Source organism: Podarcis pityusensis (assembly GCF_964106645.2).
Source record: "Podarcis pityusensis genome assembly, chromosome: 3".
Classification (NCBI taxonomy): domain Eukaryota; kingdom Metazoa; phylum Chordata; class Lepidosauria; order Squamata; family Lacertidae; genus Podarcis; species Podarcis pityusensis.
The window spans coordinates 90148601-90168444 of record NC_138026.1 but is presented as its reverse complement, the minus strand read 5'-3'; positions in this window follow the sequence as shown (position 1 = coordinate 90168444).

Sequence of the window (19844 nt, the reverse complement as noted above, 5' to 3'; positions counted from 1 at the left end):
AGGAATCCGGAGAGAAGTGGTTCTTTGGCCCCCAGGAACCCGCCGAGGGGAAGGTTCCGCCCCCCCCCCCCCAGACACCAAGCGGACGGCGGCGTTTGGCCACAGACTTGGCGAAGCGCGAGGGAAAACGCGCGGTCCGTTCCCTTGTTTCAAAAACAAAAACGAATCTCCGGCGGTCAGGGGCGCGCGCGCGCGTTCCTGTCGCCGCCTGCAAGCGGCTGGGCGCGAGGTCGAGGCAAGCGCCCCCGCCTCCACCTTCCTCCTGCCTCTTCAGGGAAGAGGCTGCCACAAGGATGTGGCGGGACGTTTAGACCGTCTCGGGCGCGTCTGGTGGCGGCGGTGATTGGAGCGCGAATCCGCCTCGTGTGCTGCTGGTGGCTCCGCTTCAGGAGGATCCGCCTCAGCGGCCAGTTGGTTCCCGCTGGTGCCTGAAGCGGGAGGAAGCTTACTTTTCGGACTCTCGCCTCTTCCCCGCCCGCTCCATTCCATGGCAAGATGAACGCCGCCGGTCTGCCGCGGTTCTTCTTTCTGGCCGTTCTGGCCGCCTTGGCCGCCCAAGCGGTGCCCCGGGAAGCGGGGAGCTCCCCTCCGGGCTCCCGCCCGCCGCAGCGGGATGCGCCGAGTTTCTCCCGGCAGCAGAGGAAAAGCCTGGCCATGGATTTCATCGTGCCTTCTCTGTTTCGGACCTACCTGCGGGAGCTGGTGCTGGGCGGCGGGGAACCCTTGGGCGGGTTCAAGGCGCGCTGCAGCCTGGTGCTCGCCTGCCAGCCGCTGCTGCGCGCGGTCAGCTCTTGGCTCCCCAGGAGCGGGTCGGCGGCGCCTGCTGGCCGCGCCAGAGCCCCGTCCAAGGTGCTGAAAGGCGGCTCGGTGAGGAAGCTGCGCCGCGCCAAGCAGCTGGTGCTGGAAGTGGGAGAAGCCAACCTGCGGGAGGACTGCGCGTGGCATCCTGCCGGGGAAGGAGCCCAGGCAGAGGCACGCCAGATCGAGTTCACCCTGACCGAGGAATTCAGCTGGTGGATCCGCTCTGGAGAAGGCAGGCTGAGGATCCGGCTGATGCCCGAGAGGAAGGCGTCCTTCCAGGGCAGAGAAGGCAGTTTATCAGCGGCGATCAGAGCCTCCCAGCCCCGTCTGTTCTTGCAGATGGCCACCAGAGGTGAGCAGCTGCTTAGCGACTTCTGCATCCGGACAAGATGCAGGGCTTCTCCCTTACTAGCGGGATGGGGGGGGGGTCAAATCTGTCCCTGGAGAAAGTTTGGGAACTCTACCAGGAATGAAATAGTGGGGGGGGGGGGGGCAGAGGTGTCTTTGCCTTCCCAGAGCCCACCCCTTCGGGCTAGGATGATTTGGAAACCTAATCTCAGAAACCTCTAGGAGGTATTCTGCTGCTGCCTCTAAAGTCGACTCTACTTCTTGTAGAGAAGTTATGTAGCTTATCACAAGAATCCACTGGAAAGAGTTTGTAATCTGCCCTGAAATTTCTGCACAGATCTTAAAATAACCAGTCACCACTGCAGGAAAGGGTGTGTATTTCTGAATGGAACTGAAAGAGTTGCATGGAAACTACATGCCTGTTGTGCTTGTCTAAATTCCTCTTCTCCCTTAGTTGCTTGGCCTTGTGGTGTCCAGTGCAAAAATATTGTACTGCAGGCTGATGGGCATAAGGCTCTGCAGTACTCTATTTGGGAACCTTGATCCTCACATAGTGGCATAAAGGGTTGTTATCGAAGGCAAAGTTCTTCCTTCCTTTGACCAGGAAGCTGCCTTCTCCCTCTTGTAGAAAATAATAAATGAGTAATCATTATCACCATGGTCTAAAAAGCATCTAGTTTGGTTCCAAAGCACTTTGGTTAGTCTACTAAGAAGCAGTTGGGCTGTGGACTGCTCTGGTTCTAGATGTTTATTTTATCTTGGGAGATGCAAGTGGTTCCTTGAATTTCTGTATCATTGGCTAACAAATCACTGTTGTTCCTGGTTACCCAGAAGAAAGTTCCACTGATTTCAGTGGGAATTATTTCCAGTTAAATGTACCCAGTAAAAGTAAACCACATTTTACAGGATTATTCAAGACAGAGAGTAGAGAGGGTCTTGAATCTCTTGGCCCTGGAAAAAGAGAGATACAAAATGAAGTTTTGATTGTGAAAAATTGTGTGTGGTTTGAGTTTCAAGGAACTGTAGCCTAGAAAAAAGACTTTATGAAGTGGTTGGTTGATAAGCAGGATGTATTTCTTTAGCTGTGGTTCACAAGTCTCTCTGGTCTCTCTAGTCTCATGTAAGTCTATAACTGCTAAAGCTGTCAACTGATTAATGACCAGTGACCAGTCTTCATTTCAATTTATCTCTTTTTCCATTAATTACTGGATTAAAATCAATATCTCTGCATTCCAGTATGTGTGTCTTAAACACATTCCTTCAATCAATAGATTCCTACTGTTATCAGCATGCCGTAAAAAGTTTTCTGTAAGATACAGTGTAATTCAAATTCCTTGTGTTTAATGTATGACACATTAATTCAGTGAAACAGATGAAAATTTGTCCCCATAGCTTGCTTGTAAGGTTACAGAAATTACATTATGGATTACCTTGGGGATATAAAGTAGGATAACAGCTAACTCCTCAATTTTGTTGAACTACTGATTTAAGTTTATGCAGCCAATGAATTGAAGTAGACTAAACTGCTGTAAAGTAGAAGTATTTAGGTTTAATTAAATTGTATACCAGACTGCCAGTTTTCAGTTTACTGATTCCAGAGTAGTTCTGAGCTCCCTTGGGCAACTTTAGAGTAAATGGAGTGAAGACTGTACTGTGTGTTATGCACAAGCAGAGTATACTGAGAAGTCCCAGAATTTATTTCTTAAGGAAAAATGCCTAGACAGTGCATAAAGTCAATGCACAGGGACAAGAGACACATTCTTGGAAGAGAAGCATACACATGGGGAAACCTCTTAGTATCATTCTTCTTTTAATGACATTTTTGTTTCCAAAGGGAATGCTTCTATATTCTAAGACAGTAGTGGCCAGTTGACAGCCTGCAGGCTGCATTCAGCCTATACTTTGATTCTCCCACTACTCTTTATACCAGGATGAAATCAGTATGAAAGTCCATCACATGACCTTCTGTTTTGGAATGAGATTGGCACTTGCTGAGATCTTCTGTTCAGGGGAGCATAAGCAAGATATCCTGGTGGCTGCAATGCCATCATTTCCCAAATTTCTCTAGGCCATGAATAGCTTTACCAGGCAGGGCCTGTCTCTTCTGACTGAAGAAACCGCCTGCCCCTCCTCTGAGAGATTGACTGATGACCATATATATTGATTCAGTCTCATTAACTCCTGTAAGGTTAGACCAGTGCAAGAGATGACTGAACTGCATGCCCCCTTGTTCCAATTGTATCCTGTTTAATTTCCTGATTTAAAAAAACACAGAGATCCCTTCTTCTCCCCATATGTTGAGTGCGGATACGATCTAGACTGCAGCTTTTTCTTTTCCCTGTCATTTAAGTAAAATTATGGTGTAAATTAACCTCATATCCCTTATAATGTGCCATAAGGACATAAGCTAGCATTTTATAATGCAGAACCCTAATCAGTGGAGTGTTAGTAACCCCATAGTTAATGGCCTGCAGAGCAGTCTTAAATACATCTTTCAAGAGAGTTGTATATTCCGATTGGTTCGGAAATGAAAGCTGAAGCATCCACCTTCTGTCTTATATAGGAATAAATGGTCCAGAAAGTTTAAAATTGCTGATAGGACTTCAGTGGGCACAATCAAGATTGAAAGCATTCTAACCAAAATAAATTGGGCAAGCAGGGCTTTTACTCAGTTTTTTGAGCTATGGTGATGGACCTCCTGTGGACACTTTAAAAAAACATGTTGCTGAAGCTCTGCCCTCAATTCCAGAACAATCAAAGATGTGATTTTCAGAGAAACAGATCCCACAGATCCTTCTGGTTACTATTTGGGATGCCTGTGGGTTATATTCTTTCCATATGTTACCTACCATTCTTCTGAGTGATTCTGTTGCTGGGATTGACAGTAGTTCAGACCTGCTGTTAGTTATATCTTCAAATATATTATATTTGCTCCGTGATTAAGTATGACCATGCATTTAGTTTGAAGGCATATTTAATTGATGCTTTGTTAATAACACAATCTACAAGCAGCAGCTCATCTACACACAAGAGCTACCAATGTTGTTTGCAGGAGCCAAGTTGTTGCAGAAAGGGCATAGCTGAGATCTTCCTTGCAAAACATGTAAGCAGTTGTTCAGCTTAATAGGAAACATGTTGCAAACAATGCAATCCTAAAGTCAACAATGCAAAGCCTTTACACTCTCATTGGTAAACAGTAGCCTTTTCCTTATTGCGTGTTTAGTGAGGAGTTCACAATTGCCAGAAGTTGAGATTAATAATTAACCTGACTTTATTTATTTATTTAGGCTGGCAAAGTTGTTCTTTGTGTAGATTGAGATTAAAATATTGATGGTCTGGGAAGCAAAGTGTAGCTGAACTCTGCCTCTCAAATGAGCAAGAAGTTCCAGTAAATGTTCTTGTTGCCTCAACTGTCACTCCAACCTCTACTCAGAACCCACTGAAGGTTATTTTAAAAAATTGCTTAGCTAAAGTCTATATCCTTTCCCTATTTAACAAATCACTCTGGAAGAGATTTCTATGAAGGATAATCCTCAGCGTGTGTGGGAAGTATTATTAAGAAGACAGTGAAAGATTGCAAGAAAAGCCATCTTAAAGGATGGCTGCAAAAGCTCTATGGAACACCCCGCAGAATGTGTCAACAAAAGTCCTTAGATGAAATGCTCAATTCTCAACAGTTAAGCATAACATCCCTTGTGTATGGGGGTTCTGTGCTGGGGTTCGCAACCTTTGCCATGGTGACTTTTTCTAAGGATGTTTGCAGCTTTCAGTAATGTTCTCAGCTTACAGGATGGGTAGGCAAACTACAGCCCGGGGGCCAGATCTGGCCCAATTGCCTTCTAAATCCAGCCCGTGGACAGTCCGGGAATCAGCGTCTTTTTACATGAGTAGAATGTGTGCTTTTATTTAAAATGCATCTCTGGGTTATTTGTGGGGCATAGGAATTCGTTCATTTTTATTCCCCCCCCCCCAAAAAAATATAGTCTGGCCCCCCATAAAGTCTGAGGGGCCAGTGGACCGGCCCCCTGCTGAAAAAGTTTGCTGCCTCCTGCTTTACAGGGCCAGTTTACAGGCAGGAGGTCCTTAAGATTTAGCAATGGCAAACTCTGAAGATGCAGAAAACGTTATAACCTTAGATAATTCTAGTAACGAAGTCCTGGTTCTTACATTTGCCAGGGACAGTTCCGCTCTTGCATGGTGGAAGAGGGGGCTACCTCTAATTCCTTCACCATGCAAATGGCATCACATGTGAGTCACGTGCTCCACACAAACATCTATTCGTATGGATGTCAAGTTCACACAGTCTCCTTCCTCACTCATGAACACACGCTGTTGGGGAGAAAGGACAACCTGGACTAGGCCTGTCTGTGTGATAGGGCATTTCTGTGAGTAGATTGCCCTGCTCACATTAGCGTGGTGGAGGGGAGTGGGTGAGCATGCTCCTCCACCTTGGAAGGACAGCTCTAGCCCAGCACCAGTGAATGTATGATCTATATCAGGCAATGATCTATAAACCACTGGGCCATGTATTTCATCTATACTGTAGACAAAGCTGCTTGTTATAGTGCCAGAAATGTTTTCATTTGCTCCTTGAAGCAAGTTTGTTAGGATGTTTCAGTAATCTGTAGATAGTAAGGAGGATTTACTGATGAATTGTTACCAATATATTCAAAAGTGTATGTGTATAGGGGTGCATATTAAAGCACAGACAGTGCAAGCCAATCTAGAGACAATTCAGAAGGTCATGCCACTTTGATGTATGAGACAGACTGAGATGTTGAACAGTGTTCCTAATAGGAATGCATAGTATGTCCATTTGAGACTTCAGGGTGCATTTCTTCCTAATCTATAGCACACATGTAGACTAATACTAATTTAATATGGGGTTATGTCTGAAGCTGTTCTGGCGCCATGGGAGTGTAATTGCATTTTTGTTAGAGTTACTGCTATGCTCACACTTCAAAAGCACCTGGAATGTTGTGCTGGAGGATTCCCTCAGTCTAGGCTTTTGGTTCCTATTTAGACTTTCTACATACCATGAGTGGTGAAGTTCCTCAGGTTTTAAGTAGTCAGAACTGGCCACTAGATTTTAGCATGGAAATAAGAAAATATGGTGCAGACATATACCAACCTGAACAAAGTAAACAGTAGGAAATGGTTGGAGACCAGTATATAGATGGAATTGATTGATGTTTACAACTAGATTTCTGACCAGGATGCCAACTAGTGCAGAGTGATTTCTGACTTAGGACCTGTTGCATTTTGGTGGGTTTTGGTCTGAAACAACTTGCAATGTAAGGTTTAACATAACCTGGAGATGTCCAGAGAAATCTGGAAGTAGGTCTTTGGCACATCAAGTAGTTCATGATGTCATCAGCCTTTTCACATCCTGGAAGCTATAAAACATATGCTGATAGGTCTTGCATGGCCTGGGAATGTCTGTAGGTGCATACTTTCATCTCAGATCATGGTAGAGTGGATTGGAGAATGCAAGCAGACATGGGTATTAGCAGATGGTTTTCATTCTACTCCAAGCCCTGCTGAAACTTTCCAAATTGGAATGAAAGGACATTGCTTATACTTACATGAGCAGGATTCATCTGTCTTTTTGATACTGCCAATGCTAAAATAGCCATATTAGAAGAAAAAGGCAAATGTGTATGTTAAAACACCCTTGCGCAACATAGTAAATAAATATATCAACCTTACGTTCAAGATCTGACACAGAGAAAATGCAATATTAATGAAAAGTATATGAAATTCAACTGCTTCAAACGGGATAGCTGGAATTAGTTGCATGGATGTATAAGTACTTCCATCTTGCACCCATGGCAAGTTATTGGGTATTTAGGTTGCTCAGTTTAGTGCTAAACCAAAAGTAGTACAGTCATGCCTCATGTTACGTTTGCTTCATGTTACATTTTTCAGGTTGTGTCCCATGGTGACCTGGAAGTACCGGAAACGGTTACTTCTGGGTTTCGCCACTCACGCATGCGCAGAAGCGCCAAATCGCACTGCACACCTGCGCAGATATGGCGCTTCAGGTTGCGGGCTTTTCATGTTGTGAACGGGCCTCTGGAACGGATCCCGTTCGCAACCAGAGGTACCACTGTACTCACAAAGAAAAAGCATGAAATTTTGCATGGTGTTGTGAAATGACCTTCCTCTGCTGCCCAGCAATCTTCCATTTGGACTTTGCTGCCAGTGCTGACTGTTATTTGGGCTAGTGGGGTAAAGCAGAGGGACAGGCACAGTAATTGACTTCTAGAAATAGAATATGTTGACAGTTCTCCTGACACCAAGAAAATTCTCTGCCTGAATGTTCTCCTAGGTAGCTTGAGGTAGGTCACTGTGGCTCACTATGCAGTAACTCTCAGAATGCTTTGTTCCTGAATCATCCTTTGATGCCCTGTCTTCCACATTGCCTTCAGGTGCTACCCCCCTCCATGGTCTTTAATTCTGAAAAAAGAGGGTGGTTTTGCATGCCTGCCTGCTCCCTCTCCATAGATCGCTGTTCTTGGCACCACCCTGGTAATCAGTTTTAGAAGGATGGGCTCCTCCTTTTGTCCATGTTTTTGTGTTGTACCTGTGTAGGAGCCCTCCTAAATCTAGGCCTTGCTGATTTTGAATAGCTGCTGGCAGACTCCACAATAGCCCTACCCTTTAGGGTTTAGCCTTAGGATTTGTTAACATTATATTCCTTCACATAATATTCAGTGCGAAATATAGCACAGTTAAAATTCATTATGGATAAGCCGCCAAAAAGTTAACACTGTGGCAGGTGGTAGTATTTCTTCCATATCATGTAGAATCTAGGAATCCTTGGAGAGAAAGTCTTCTGACAATGGCAGTCCCAAGGATGAGATGGATCAACTCTCTTTTCTATGCCACATGGAGTCATGGACACTGGAGTCTGCATCTCTTCCTCTGAATCAGACCCTGATGTTTGGATCACAGACTCCTTGGAAGATCAAGAGAGCTCTGAGATCCCCACAAACTGAAATACGAGGGTCTAGAAGACATCAACTTCTGTGGTAAAGGGCCCTTTAACTGACCATATGTAGCACTCAGGGAATGGAGCCTCTACCTAGCCCAGGCTATAAGATTTGCCCTTTGCTTCAGGGCATTGCTGAGACAACTTAGATCAGGCATAGGCAAACTCGGCCCTCCAGATGTTTTGGGACTACAACTCCCATTATCCCTGACCACTGGTTCTGTTAGCTAGGGATGATGGGAGTTGTAGTCCCAAAACTTCTGGAAGGTCGAGTTTGCCTATGTCTGACTTAGATGTTCTGCAGGTTCACTAACAGTGGTCCTCAAACCCACACACTGGTCCCTCACCAAGGTGCTGAACTTTCCTTGCCTTGCCTTCCTGTTTGCTTTGAATCTTGGGGCTACAGACCTCCCCCTTGCTTGGACCATCACCTGTCCTTGTGGGTGGGACCCCCATGGATCAGGAAACATACACAATCCTGGAAGCCACCAGACACTCTTAGTTTGCGGTTAGGTATCTTTATGTCCTATATGCTATGGATAGGACGTTGATCATGTGCTATGGATAGGCCATTTTTATGACACCCTGGTAGAGAAATATAACATGTCTGGGAGCAAATGAGACTCTGTTAGGAAGTAAATTCAGCCAACTTCCAGTACAATTCGGGGCTGATAGCAATTGCACTAGAGTAATACTGTAACAGGTGGTGTGTATACAAATCTTTAGATACTAATGCTATAGCTACGTATTTTACCCACATATATTGGTTTTACCAATTTAACTAGCATGGCCTCCCACAAAAAAGCCAGTGAACTGTAGTTTGATTAAGGTGCTCAGAATTCTCTGCTAGAGCTCCCCAGCATTCCCTGCCCTGGAGAACAGAAAAAACTATCAAATCAGTTTATATCTAGTGCAAAGTCATTATTAAATCTTAACTCCTTCCCCAGCTGCAATTCCACTGAAAATGTTCCTGTGCTGGAATTATGCTTGAAGGTAGTCTTCTATAGGTGTGAATTAGGTTTTCAAACCTAAATGATGGGGTAGGATGGGGGGCTAAGAAGTAGAAGCTGCAGTTCAGGTGGTGAGGCTCCATGACCCTCCATGGTCTCAACAGGCTGGCCATTTCCCACCCCTGGCTTGGATCATATGATAATAATCATGATGGATAATTAATTTATTGCTATTCCTTTTGTTTGATTTTGTAATCCTGACAATAGAAATTGTGCTAAGAGTGAAATATTTAAACTGTGAGTGAGATCCTGAAAGCTACTGGCAATAACTACCTCATTCTGCTGTCTCACTATGGCTCTTACAAATCTGCTCTGTGCAATTATTTTGGTTGTGTTTAATTCTGTTGTATTTGCCTCATTTGAATGGGGTATAACTTCAGATGCAAGGCAACCTCAGCTGGTAATCTTCCTGTAGTTCAAAAGGAATATTTCCCCCATTGATTCTCATTGATGTCAGTCTAATGTGTAGGCATGCTTAATGTTTAAAGTGTGAAAATTCTCAGTTGGCCCAGTTATTAATCACCTGCATATGAATATGCAAATGACTTTTGCAACTATTGCCTTCAAACCTGCTCAGTTCCCATTGACTTCCATAGGATGTTAGTGTATACAATTGCAGTGTGTCTCTGTATTTCTACCATTAGTTGGTTCATGTTCTACATAGCCCATTTTTGTCAGTAATTAACATTCTCAATTTACAGATGAGTTCAACTTGGATTTGAACCCAAGTTTAAATTATAGAAACAACAACTACCCAATGGACCACATTGGTTTTCAATGGTCTCCACAGAAGTAAGGTTCAGAGAACAATTTAACTGCACTATGAACTATGCATGAAGAGCAGTTTCTGCATAACCTGAGCTTGGTGGAATTTCTAAGCAGTGCAGAACTGTATAGCCCTCAATTTCTGACTTATCTTGGTGTCTATCATAAGTATTTGTATGTCCGTCTCCCTCTAAACTGCTGGAATAGTTAAACGTGACATTTAAGTCATAGGTGTACCAAAATGTTGGTACAGGCTGTATTCCTGTATAGTAAAGAGATGCAGTTATTCACATTTACATTTGGGGAAACGTGGCAGAGAAAAGCTTTGTTTTCATGGATGCAAAGTGTCTTCAGAAGACAAGGAAGCTCCCAAGGCAGCACTATGACCATTGGATTATCTTCCCCATTGTCATTACCTATAATATGCACTGCTCCTGGCATGTTGTTTATTATGCTTCCGTTTGCTTAACTAGCATCAATTCCAAAGAGAGACCTGGCCTGAGCAGGTTCTCATCCATGATCCCTCCAAGACTTTTCCAAGAGTTGGAATTCTGTTTCATATAAATAGACTTGGCTCTGGAGAAGTTTCCAGTTAATACATGCTTCCGTCTTGTTTAGTTAGGAGAACAAGTAGATTCAGCAGCCAGGATGCCTGAATTTTCTCTGATCTGTTCAATAAAATGTCCTTTTGAAACGTAGTGAGTTATACCCCTCCTCCCCACTGCCGTCCCTTCCTGAGCAGTTTTCATGAAAAACAATTTATTTGACAAACCGTAGCCTTGTTCCCTGTTTGCACGCTGCCTATCTGTAGCTTATGGATGTCTCTGGCTTGTCAGAGTTATTTGCCACCTAATTTCAGCAAACGTTTTTCGGTCTGCAACTTGCTTATGCGAAGGTCACTATGTATATTTGATATTCAAAGTTCAAGCTCCTGTTTGAAGGCCAGTGATATGGATTTGTCTCTGGCTCTGAGCATCACACTTGGAAACACAGACTTGTGCCAAGGAATCTGAAGTTTGCTTCCTGAAGTATAATTTTACGTTTGCTTATCATTCGGCTGCCTTTTGTTAGAATTCTTAACAGTAACCCAACCTGCTAAAATATTGATAGGTAAAAATATATTGCACAATGTACCAGCCAAGTCAGAACAGTGTTTAATATATGGGAAAATCTACAAGATTTCTTTTCAAGTGATTACTTTAGCTGGGGCTATTTTGTACATCTGTTTCTGAAAATTTGCAGTCCCTCAAGGGACACTGCGTTATGTAAATATTTAGCAGAAATATAATTATAGCTAGAAATCAACAGGAGGCAACAACTCTGCATGCATACCTGCTGCTCAAAGCATCTGAATGCTGCATTCAAACCACTTTGTATGTTTGTTTACCTGAAAGGAAGGCACTCTAAAACTAGTCATTATGTTTGGAAAATGAGGTCTAAATTCCTTTCCCCAAGGTATTTCGGCTACAACCCTATGCACTGTACACACGGATCTGAGTGTAAATCCCCTTGACTCACCCTGGCTTACTTCTGAGTACACATGTATAGGACTACACTGTTGATGGGTCAGTGGCAGAACTGGAATGCAATCTCTACCTCACAAGACTGTTTCCCAAATTTCTCTTGAACTGATAGAATTATTACTCTTCCCTTATACAAAGAATATTCAGAAATGTGTGCTACGGCATAGGCGGCCATGCATAGATGAAAAAGGTCCTTTCTGAAATGAGCTACATTTGTCTTGCCTCTGTAATTCAGAAAAATTTGGTTGGAGAAAAATGTCATGGAAGCATAAATGCAGATTTGATAAGTTTGACCTTTCTTCTCTTCAGAACAATAAATGTCAGAAAGCTTAAAATGACAAGGTGGAATAGCTGGAGGTTATTTATGTCTTTAAATATTTAGGCAAGAAATGCATTTTGAGAATAACAGGCCAATCCACTACACCATAGGCGCACCTCCTCTAGTCTCAATCATACGTACCCACAGCAGCAAAAGCCGAAAACCAACCATGAACAGTAGTATACAAGAAATAATGTAGCAACACCGACAGACATTCCCACAGTGGCAACTACAGCAGCACCAGTCAATAATGGCATTGTGTACTGACAATATCACATCATATTCATGCATGGAGGGCATCAATCAACATGCAGAAGCAGTAAGGAGGCTATGATGATGTTATGGAGCCTGGTCCTCACCTCCTCCCACACACAATACAGAAGGATGCTGCCAAAATGCTGCCAAGAAGAGTCCACAGTGCCTCCCTTGTCAGAGGCGCCAGTGACTAGCAGTGAGAAGGGCAGCGAGTGAAGTGATGCATGAAGCCACCAACCTCAAGGCTTCCTCTCAGAAAAGAGTTTAATTTCCCTTGCAGTCCACACATAACCAGCCATTCCAGTCTCAACATCCAAGTCACACCCATAGGTAAGAGGCCTCCACATGTATTCCATATGGTGACAGCGCACACATTCCCCCCCCTCTCTCTCACACACACAGACACACAGACACACACACACACACAGACACACACACACAGACAGACAGACATTGGGAAAGTGTTTAAGTCTCACTGAGATGCCACACAGAAAATGGGACATATAATTGCACACAGTGTGTTTGGGTGGATGTCTGTGTGAGAGTAACACAGGTTTTGTAAGGAACAGCAGACACATAGCTAAGCAACACGATGCACCCTACACCAATAAGTTTACAGTGAACCATGATGTAAACTGGATGGAAAGGTGACCAACTGGTAAAAGCTGAGATGGAAAAAGGGAGAAGAGGCAGGGCTAAACGGAAAGCAATGTCCTAACCTCACATCCACAAAGAAGGCTCATGATGGTCCATGGCAAGTCCATGACAACGGTGGCTGTGCTTCACTACTACATGGTGGGAGCTTTTCTAGGTTGAGGCAGGGGCATGGCCCAGAGTATGTAAGCAAAATGCATGCTACACCACTACAACCTGTTGAGTGAACAAGCCACTACACAATATTCCTAACTGCATAGATTTACATTTATATCCTGCCTTTCTTCATTCAGCAGAACACAATGTAGCATATATAGAATTCCTAGACAATGCTGCTTATACAGGGTTCCATACAGGCAATGACCATACTCACAGCATAGCTGTAGCAACATTGCTGCGTCAAATGCTTTTAGGCTATAGCCTTGAGCTATGTTCCATTGCTGAGCCTTATACCCCTGGTGATGCGCCCTGAGCTAAAACCACCTCATGCCAAGGGGGCTCTATGTGATTAAATGGATGTTGAACTACCCTGACAGTCACATCTCCCTACTCATGCCTTCTGGTGTCTGCATGTTGAGCATGGATATCTGAAAAGGGCAAGCCAGCCTATATACACAGGCTTCTCCTCTTCAGATGTTAGCATTCAATGTGAGACATCAGGGCTGGGGCCACCAGCATAACCCTGGAGCCCATAAATTGTGTGAACCCCTCCCTGCTTCATGCACATAACACGAAATGGAGGCCTTAATCAAAATATTATTTGATGTGGCGAGGGACAGGTGGCAGAAGCCAGTAAACTGTGCCTGTACATTAATGGCAACAGGGCTATTTTGATGGTGGCTGTTCTGGAACTGTTATGCTGAAAACCATGGTTGTGAAAAGATTCTGCAACAGGAGAAGCATGACTCTGGTATCCCACTTTACATTATATGTGATAAGTTACTTTTACTTGCTTTCAGTACAAGTTTTACAACAACCAGCACACTGCTTTCAAATAACACCTGCTAAAGGGCTCACAGACATACATGTGCACACATACACATGCACACACACACACACACACACACACACAGCGTACACACAGCACACAAACACTGAACCACCTTCCTCTCGCCCGAAGCCTTTTTTTAATCCAACGTTGTTAACCAAAATTATCCTACTAGCAAGGATGGACTTTGGTGCTTTGGCGCCCTGGATTAGGCCAACATTTGCTCCTCCCCCAGTTCTTGCACCGTGGGCTCTTGCAGGGTCCTAGAGCCTTCATGCCTCCTTCCCACATCAGGGCAAGTGCTTACAAGGCATCCTCTCTGCTTGGTGTCCAGTGCTGGGGAACTGGTTGTGCTGCCCTAAAACTGCCTCTCTTATTGGTCTGTGGCGTTCTTCATGTTCATGTAATCCTAGGCAAGTAGCACTTCTGATTCTCTTGACGCATGATTACCTGAATATTTTGGATGCACTTGGAGTCCTTTTAAAGAGATGCTGAGCTACGTTGCATGCTCACCATTTTATTTCACCTGCATTGGCCAGAGTAAATAAACAAAACCAATCAAATACACACATACACACGAGTCTTTTTGATAAGACTCAGAACAGTATGTTATCAACTCCTAGAGTTGATAAAGATCCACTGTTAATTCAAAGGGAACGTCTGATTTATGTTAGGCAGCTGTCTGCTGATGATTTCAAAGTGTGCTAAGGAACTCTGGTTCAGCCCATTTTCTTAAGCTATCTGATTAGCACTCCACTTCTTAGTTACTTCATTTGAAAGCTAGTACCTCATTTAAGATGGGACGTGGGTGGCGCTGTGGGTTAAACCACAGAGCCTAGGACTTGCCGGTCAAAAGGTCGGCGGTTCGAATCCCCGTGAAGGGGTGAGCTCCCATTGCTCGGTCCCTGCTCCTGCCAACCTAGCAGTTCGAAAGTGGGAAGGTAAACGGCATTTCATAGAATCATAGAATCATAGAGCTGGAAGAGACCACAAGGGCCATCGAGTCCAAACCCCTGCCAAGCAGGAAACACCATCAGAGCACTCCTGACATATGGTTGTCAAGCCTCTGCTTAAAGACCTCCAAAAGAAGGAGACTCCACCACACTCCTTGGCAGCAAATTCCACTGTCGAACAGCTCTTACTGTCAGGAAGTTCTTCCTAATGTTTAGGTGGAATCTTTCTTTCTTGTAGTTTGGATCCATTGCTCCGTGTCCGCTTCTCTGGAGCAGCAGAAAACAACCTTTCTCCGTTGTTTTCCGTGCGCTGCTCTGGTTCGCCAGAAGTGGCATAGTCATGCTGGCCACATGACCCAGAAGCTGTACGCCGGCTCCCTTGGCCAATAAAGCGAGATGAGCGCCGCAACCCCAGAGTCGGCCACGACTGGACCTAATAGTCAGGGGTCCCTTTACCTTTACCTAATTTAAGAGGCATCTGGTTGGCCACTGTGAGAGCAGTATGCTGGTCTAGGTGGGACTTGGGCTTGATCCAGCAGGCCTCGCTTACATTGTTACATCCTTGCAATTTATTACCTTATTATGAACTTGCATTTGGTTGGGGGCCACGCAACAGCTCCTTTCCAGCGACAGGACACAAGAGGCTGGCAGCTCCTGCTCTAAGGTGTGGGGGTTTTTTTGCTCCTCAGTGACAGCAGCTGAGTTAGCTTCTACACAATGTGGTCAGTGTGGTGACCACACCCTAGATATATACATAGGTTTCGCCAGGTCTGGTAGAGCAGGGCACCTTCAGAACAGTGCAGACGTTTTGTTTGCCACATCCTTTTCCTTGGGGGCTGAAGTGGAGTTGTGAGAGCACAGAAGGCAGCTAATACATCAATGCTGAGGTTGGAACCGGAGAACCACTCTTCAGGAATCACATTCATCATTATGAAGTGCAAAGAAAGGGACCCTTGTCCCTAATGCAAAACAGTTCACAGATGCAGCACTGCGCCATAGCATGCCTCTGGAAGCAATCAGAATCAGTTCATAATATCACAGGATGCTGCCTTCCTCTAAACCAGCTTTGAATGATAGCGAGGCTTTAAAATCTTATTATTTAAACACTTTTCTCCGAAATACATGAGTTGGCTAAATACTCCATAAGCTTGTAAACTTCTGTATGTATGAAAGGTGAACCTCTTATACAAACACATTGCTGGGAACTGAGAGTTCAAGAAAGAGGTAATTCTCCAAATTGGGATAAAACAGAAAGGAGGCGCTGACAGAAACTGATAAATGACCGTACAAGTTTATTCATTCCTTTTAATTGAGTAGTTCTGGCTACATCCATAAGATGGCACTAGCATGCACCTAGACTACAAATGTGACCTAATCTATGTTTTTTTCCCTTTTTCTTTTAACAAACAAACCATGGGCATAATCCCATAGAATTCAATTTGTGTGTACAGATTGGCTGGTGTCAACTGAAAGTGTAGCTTTTACTGTCTACATTTTAGAGCCAAATTACATGTTACTATGTGTGTATTTTCTCAGAAATGTCCTTGTTTTAACTGAAAGCAGTGACAAGAAGCTGTGAATAGCGGTGAAGGATGAGCAGGTGGTATGAAATCTTTTTCCTTCCAGACATTTTCTACCAAAAATTGGTAACTTCCTGCTGCTTTTTGTCCTGCAGCAGGTAAGAGACAGGTACCTATATATTTATCCCTGTGAAATAAAAAGCATACTGAGGAATGTGTATATGGCTTTTGAATGCACAAAAATGCCTGGAAGGGGAAGAGTTAAGCTGCATCTCCCCTCCATAATTTCTTTCCAGGAGGCTGCTTTTAGTTACAAAAATAAAACATTGGGAATAAATCTGATTCAGTTTGCATTTAAAGGTAAACCTACCTAATTCGCACTTTTTGAAACAATACTTGAACTAAACCTGAAGCACAGTGATCCTTCCAAATTTGCACATCTCCAAATTTTGCAGTGCAGTCCTCCAGCCAAGTAAGCCAAGTAATGTGTACAAAAATGCATATACCAGGGTAAAGTATGCAAAAAAATGCCCATATTAGCGAAACTAACATACAAAAATGTGTTATACTAGGAGAAATCTGTAATAAAATGCCGATGAATTTTCACAAGCGCTTCTTAAATAAATAATTAAATTGCAAACTGATGCAGAAATGTGGAGTACTGAACTGTGGAGTACTGAAAGATGGGGAAACTGAGGAAATTAATAGAAATAAGAATAGACAGGCCCAGAATAGACATCTGGAAGGTCCCAGGCCACAGAGAAGTTAGGCTGGCCTCAACTAGAGCCAGGGCCTTCTCGGCTGTGGCTCCGATCTGGTGGAATGCTCTGTCACAAGAGACCAGGGCCCTGCGGGACTTGACATCTTTCCGCAGGGCCTGCAAGACAGAGCTGTTCCACCAGGCCTTTGGCCAGGGCACAGCCTGACTCCCTCCCTCGGCAATCTTCGCGGAGCTCTGGCCCAATGGTTGCCAGTGGCTTGAATTAATTAATTTTATAATGAATGATTTTAGAGTGTTGTTTATGCTGTACTTTTATACTGTTTTATTGTTGTTAGCCGCCCTGAGCCCGGCTTCAGCTGGGGAGGGCGGGATATAAATAAAGTTTATTATTATTATTATTATTATTATTATTATTAGACAGATCTGCCCATCCAAGGTCCAGTGCCAACATCTCCAAGGATGCGATCCTGTGCACACTTTTCCTGAGCTGGCCTTCAGCACCATTCAGTTAGTACCTGTTCAAGTCTGCTATGAAATGTCAGCAGCACTATTGTATCTCGTATACTGAGAGATATGTAGTAAATTAAATTATATCTTTTATCAAACTAAGTGATTGCAATATTGAAAATTTCCATCACATATTCTCCATAAGGCAGAAATAACTGTTCCTCTGGGCAAAGTCTAACTGAGTGTAATCTTATTAATTACTACAATATGATTTTATAATCCTTTGTTCACAGAGCACTAGCCTCAGCCAGGTATCTTCCAGTTTAGCTGCATTTGTAGGATTTCTTTTTTCCACCCTGATTGCCCATACCTGAAGAAAAACTTGCAAATCTGAAGCTTACAACAAATTATTAGTTGATCCAATCAATGGGTCACATTTCACCTAGTTGAAATATCTTCACTTGGAGTATTAGACCAGCAGAAAATAGAAGCTCTTCATGAGCTCACACTTCACCAAAGGGGTCCTCTTCAGGCCCTATATCAGGCATAGGCAAACTCGGCCATCCAGATGTTTTGGGACTACAACTCCAATGATTCCTAGCTAACAGGACCAGTGTCAGGGATGATGGGAATTGTAGTCCCAAAACATCTGGAGGGACGAATTTGCCTATGCCTGCCCTATATCTTTTAGAAAATCAAATAACATTCTCAAGAAGAACCCAGGCCTCCAGTTCTGCTGTTATTCTAGTAGCCCCCAACAGCTTTCTTTAAAAATAAAATAAAACAGGCACATTTATTTATGGATTTTTGAGTACAAGAATCTCCGATAAGTAATAGTGCAGGTGCTAAATTCTAGGTATATCTGACAGTCATAAAATGCTTGGTACAAAAACAACACCCCAAACAGGCTACAACTGACCTACCCACTGCTCCCTAAGACCACTTGCTGTGTATAGTTTGAGAAAAGTTGTATGCCATGCTTAAGACGACACAGAAGAAATGCTGTGAGCATTAACAGAAAAAAAAAACACCAGATGACAAGGAGAAGGGAAGAAAGACAAAAGAGAAACGCTTCTTTGATGTCTCTAGATCCAGCCAAAATGTGGCCATACCTGTGGCTTGACTCAAGTCTGCTCACTAATTCCAAGCTGTGACTTATCCCAGGTGCACAGGTTCCCCCAGCCCATGTCTGTTGACTAACTGGATGGCCATGTGGTTAAATTAAAATGGCCAGTGCACTAATTGGTATTATTAGACTTTGTAGATGGAGGGAGCATGACCTTATGATTATTTCAGAAGCAGTTTTCATTACTGGTGCTAATTAGACTTGAAGTTAATGAGGAAGGATTACTATTCAGGGGCTTAAGATGAGGCCAGAACAGTTATTGTAGGTTAATTGTTCTTCTAAAAGACCCCATTTCAAGAACAACTCATTTTATCAACTCCCATCCCCACCCTTTCATGCTGGGTGAGATATGTTTGAATAGAATTCAAAACATAATTGCAGGACTGACCCCCCATCTATTGCTTGATCAGCAATCATTTTGCATCAGCAGAAGGTTAATAAAATGTTTAAGGAAAGAAATGCTGTGCATATGGTGAATACAGAATAGTCTGCCCTGCAGATATTTCCCATAAGCCTTTTTCAGTGTACCTTCTAACTCTGAAAAATGCAAACCTTCTAAAAACCCAGAAGGGAAACAGTTAATTTTTGTACTACCATAAGAATAAAATACATTTATAAGGAATCTGTAATTCAGGTTGTCTTAATACTTTCAAATAGAGTTCAAATCCCCAATTAAACTCTGAGTTCAATCTCAAATGTTTGTGTAAGTGTGAAAGTATTTTAAAACATTTATAAGCTATCTTCTCTAACCTGTTTACAGAGCAATGCTGAATTTTCCATGATTCTAACCCCCCCCCCCAAAAAATATTCCAGTATTTGCACATATGGTTGTATGTGATTTATTTTTAAAAGTTATCATTTATGCTGTGATATCGCCGTCCAAGAAAGTATAATGAGTGTCAGTTTCTACAGCTGGCCTACATGTATTATTTAGAACAGATAACAGTAGGGTGTGTTAGGTTTGCGGTAGTTGTTCAGGCACCCATAATTTTGGTGGCCCTCTTCAGTTTTCATTTACAACCAAGTAAGGCTGTAGCCCTTATGATTATAGGAAGGGGGAAAAGATTTTTCCTCCCTGATCCACTCCTCCTCAAAAAGCTTTCAGAACTCATATTTCTCTTGAAGTAAAAGATGATGACAATTTTACTATGATAAATCCTCTGTGGTACCCTAAATTTAGCTTCAGATACCTTTTAAAAGAAGGCAGGGGGCAGGATTCTCTAAAACTTTAAACAGCTCAGGACCACAATACGTCAAGGACCACCTCTCCCCATATGAACTGACCCAGACGCTGTGATAATAATCTGAGGCGCTTCTTTATGTTCCTTTTCTGTGAGAGGTGCAGAGTGTGGCAGGATGAGAACAGGCCTTTTCTGTAGCGGCTCCCCATATAGAAGGCTTTCCCCAGGGATGCTCACCT